Source organism: Octodon degus, unplaced genomic scaffold (assembly GCF_000260255.1).
Source record: "Octodon degus isolate 3935 unplaced genomic scaffold, OctDeg1.0 scaffold00037, whole genome shotgun sequence".
Taxonomy (NCBI): Eukaryota; Metazoa; Chordata; class Mammalia; order Rodentia; family Octodontidae; genus Octodon; species Octodon degus.
Window position 1 is genome coordinate 16,318,722 of NW_004524613.1, and position 4,809 is coordinate 16,323,530.

A 4,809-nucleotide genomic window follows, 5' to 3' on the forward strand; every position below is an offset into this window, starting at 1 on the left:
AAAAAAAAAAAAAAAAAAAAAAAAAAACAAATAAACTAAGCTTGGTGTTCAGTGGGTTGGGACTCCATGCCTGCCTCTCTGACTTGTGCATCCCCAGGCCATTCCCTTACTCTGGGCTTAACTCACTTATCTTTAGAATGGGGCTAATGGCACTCTGGATAAAGTGTTATCATGAGTATGTGTGCAAAACCTGTGGAACCCAATGGGTGATCAGTTAATGTTAATTGGTTGTTTTCCCTGTGGTCAGACCCGAGTTGCACTCCAGTCTGCCACTCACTAGCTGTTGACCTTGAGTGGATCCGTAGTCTCCTCCGAGCTTCAGATTCACCCTCCGCAGACCAGATAACATTGTACCTTCCAGGAGCATCTACGAGGATTAAATGATGCCTGGTATTTACTGGCAGTGTAAGTCCTTGGCACGTGACTAACCGGGCACCCGGGAAATGTGTGTGATGCAGCTGTACCCTCCCCCCGCGTCTGACTCTGAATGATAGTTTCTAATCCACTTCCATCACCCATCAGAAGCACAATCTCCAGCCAGTCCCTTCACCTGTCTGGAACTCGCTTTCCTGCTCCACGAAATGTATTAATTAATTCAACAAATATTTCCCGACAAGAATTTGAACATCAGTAAGAAAGAGCAACTTGCTCAAAGTCAAGCAGCTAGTCCATACCCCAAGGAAGATTACAAAGTAGGCTTTCTATAGCAAGCCTTTCCTGACACTTATTTTGAGCACCTGCTACCTGCTGGTTACTTTGGTGAGCTCCATACAGGATCCATTCCTGATGGTGTAAACCCTAATCTCATTCAAAGTTTTCTAGTCCCATTTTACAGATGGACAAGGACCAACCCCAGTGTCCTCAAAGCGCAGCCACCCCACCTTGCTTCCTGGGCTGTCTGCTGGGGGTGGGGGGAAGGCACCTGGAACCCAGAAGACCCCACCTCCTGCTCTCACAGCCCGGCCACACCTCTCCAGTAGGGGGGCCCCTTACCTGCCTGGGCTCCTCCTGGGCGCACGGCTCCTGCCTCTGTCCCCAAAGGCGCTGAGCCTGGGGAAACGCTGAGCTTGTCTGCCCCTTGGCCCTACCGCACCTCGCTGCTGCCGGAGGCCCCGCGCCCCCGCCTTCCTTGTGTTCCTCTGTCCCTCACCGCTGAGGCCGCATCGATCGCTGCCGGGGAAGGGAGGGAGGCTGCGGACTGCCGGAGGCGGTGGTTTCTATTCCTGACTCCGGTGGGGGAGTGGAGATGTCTGGGGAAGGCCCAGCAGCCGGCTTTCCCCCTCAATTCAGGGACCTGAGAGGGATGGGTCATTTAAGGAAACGGGAGCCTTTCTAGAGAGGGGCTTCATCCTGTGGCCCAGGACAGGTATTAATGGTTTGCTTAGTTGAGTGTTTAATATACATCAAGCAGGGTTTCAGAATCTCAGTCTTTCCAGCGACCTCCATGGTGCGACCACCGTGTGGGGAATAGGCTCTGTGTTCTGTGTTTTACATGCCAAGCCTAGGCACTTGCTCTGACTGCAGGGATCTGAATCTAGGAGCTAGGGAGGGAGGGCCTGAGCACCCTCAAGTCTGGCTCTGCTGAGCCCCTGAGTCTCTTCCCCTGCCCTTGGAGCTCCGATTCCCACCTCCAAGAGAGTGGTGAGGGCTTGGGAGAAAGAATTTCTTAAGCACTGTGATCCTGCAAGCTTTTAAGTGGCAGCTGTGTGCAGGTTGGGGAGAAAGTGCTGAAGACCGGAACCTGGACTGGCTGACTTCACAAATCATGTCTTGACTAGAAAGCAGTTACCAGCCATGGTGGAGCACCTACTTTGGGTAAAGTACAGGGCCCCGTATTACTGGGGATGTATCTGTGAGACAGGTGAGGTAACATTTGAGAACTGTGACTGCCTACAGTCATGTGGCTGGCTGTGTGGCACTGGTGGTACAGTGGTAGGCACAGAGTCAGAGGTTGACTTGCAGTCCCCTATGCCTGCACTGTCCAATAGATATAAATATAATTAGGTCAATAGATCTATGTGATTAGAAATTTCCTAGCACAGCAATATTTTTACAAAAGTAAAATGAAACAATAACAATTTAACAACTCAATATATCTAAAATGTTTAATTTGAACATGAAACCATAGACCATTAATGAGGTATTTACATATTTATTTTTATACTAAGCTTATGAAATTCAATACACTAGTTTTCTGTTTTGTTTTGTTTTGTTTTTTTTTTTTTGGTGGACAGCTCAGCCAGCCCTGGGGTGGGGCTGGCACAGCGTGTGGTGCCCAGGATCTAACTGTGATCCCTGTGCTTGCCTAAGCAGATGCTTTAGCCCACTGAGCTATCTCATTGGCCTCTAGTTGTTTTCTTTTTTATTTGTTTGTTTGTTTTTGTAGAACTGGGGATTGAACTCAGTCCCTTGTACTTGCCAGGGAAGCGCTTGTTCTACTGAGCTATCTCCCCAGCCACCTCTGCCCCCCTTTTTTTTTTTTAAAAAAAAAATTGTCACAGTGGTACAGCTTCGAACAATACAGAGTTATTATCTCACTAGGTCAGAAGTCTGGGCACAGCATGGCTAGATTTTTTCCTAGTGAGGGTCTCACCAAGCTAGGGCTGAGATGTTGGCTAGGGTTGAAGTTTTGCCCTAGAGATTGGGACTATCATCCAAGCTCATATTTTGTTGGCAGAATTCAACTCCTTGTTGTGTAGGACTGAGGTCTCTTTTTGTTGCTGTCTGCTGTTCACCAGGGGCAGATCCTAGAAAGCACTTGCACTTCCTTGCCTTGTGACAGGGTTCCCTTGACAGTTCATGACATAGATGGATGCTTGCTTTCAGGGAAGCCAGAGTGCTGACTTCCTTTTTTATAATCAGCCAAAGAAAAACATCTCTTTCTAAAAGCCCACCTAATTATGCCCACCACAGCAGCCTCCTTCATGTGGTAAAACACATTTATGGAATTCTTCCTACTTAAGGAAGAGATTGTATAGAGAGGTGCGGGTCACTGGCATCAGTTTAGATTTCTGCCTACCCACCTAGATATAGCAAATCTCGGATTTTTGGTTTTTTGGTTTTTTTGTTTTTTTTTTTTTTGTACAGGGCCTACAGGGTCTCACTATATAGATTGGGCTCAAAGTGATCCTTCTGTTTTCAGCCTCCCAAGTGCTGGGATTAGAGGTATGCAGCACCACACCCAGTCTTAGTTACTGTCTCAGCACACCCTGGAGGCAGGGCTGGCACAGATGCCAGGGATCGAACCCCAGTCCCTGTATCTGCCTAAGCAGGGGCTTTAATCCACTGAGCTATGCAGCCAGCCCTGCAAATCTCAGTTTGGATGGACTGTGGTTCATGTGCTGAGCAGCTACATGCAGCCAGTGGCTACCATAGGAAATAGCGTAGCTCTAGGGTATGCCAGTTCAGTTTTGCCCTCAACATGTTAGAACAGGATTGCCTTGCTCAGTGATCATCTTGCCCAACACCCTGACTTTCCCTACAGGGAAACTGAGGTGGCTCTGCTGAGAAGCAGATCTTCCATTTCCTGGGCTAGGACAATGAAGCCTTCACTGTCCCCAGAACTCAAGATTTCTCCTTGGAGCTAGAAATATAGTTTCTGAAAAGAGAAAAAGCCAATCTATTTCCCAAGGACAGAAGAAAACAGAACTGGGATCTGGTTTCATGCTCAGACCATGCTATAAAATATAATCCAATTTTTGGATAAATTCATGAATACTAGGACTGAGGAGACAGGTATTATGGGTCACGGCGGCTAAATGGGTATCTATGTCCTCTGCCTACAGTGGGTAGGTTGTTCCTAAAATTCTCCTTCAGCCTCTGGCCAAAAATGAAATCCGTGGTCTTACCTATAGAGTAAGCCTGATGTGACGGAAAATGCAGAGAAAGTTTTAGAATAAAACAATGTGGTGGGCAACTTCCAAAAAGTCTCCCAGTAATGTCTGCCTCCTGGTATTTATGCCTTCATGTCATTTACCCTCTTGAGCTGTGGGTGGGGCCCTGGTTGACTCTAGTGAGGAGAACAGGCAGTCAGGTCACTTCCGCGATCAGGTTACCTAAGGCTGTGACTTCAGTGGTTTGGATGCAAGCAAGTTGCCATGCTAGAAGGGCAAGGCATTGAGGGTGACTGCTGGCCAAGGACTGTGACATCTCAGCCATCAGGCCTCTAGGAGCTGAAATTTTGCCAATGACTCTGTGAACTCAAAGTAGAGCCTTCTCCGATTGAGGCTGGGATGGGATGCCTAGCCTTGCTGACACCTTGGCTGCAGTCTTATGAAGCAGGGACGCTGAAGCCAAAGTGCCCAGGCTCCCCATGGAAACCATGAGATAATATATGTGTGTTGGCTGAGGAGGGTGGTGCATGTCTGTAATCCCACCTCCTCAGGAGGCAGGCTCAGATGGGAGTATCACAGCTTCCTGGCCAGGCAGTAACTTAGTGAGCCCCTGACTCAAACAAAACAAAACAACACAAAAACAAAAATGAAAGCAAACAAGAAACTAGGTTTCAGTGGTAGAACACTTAGCTAATCATATGTGAGCTTCTAGTTTTAATCCCCAGTATTACAGAACATTTAAGAAGTAAACATAGTATTTTTCTGTGGCCAGCTCAGCCCACCCTGGGGGTGGGGTGGTTTGGCTTATGGTGCTGGGGATTGAACCATGGTCCCTGCACTTGCCTAAGCTTGCCTAAGCAGGCACTTTAGTCTGCTGAGCTATCTCTCTGGCCCCATGGGTTTTTAAAAATTAAGTAATTTTCTTTTCTTTCTTTTTTTTTTTTTTTTTGAGAGTGCTTTTTTTTTATATTTATTT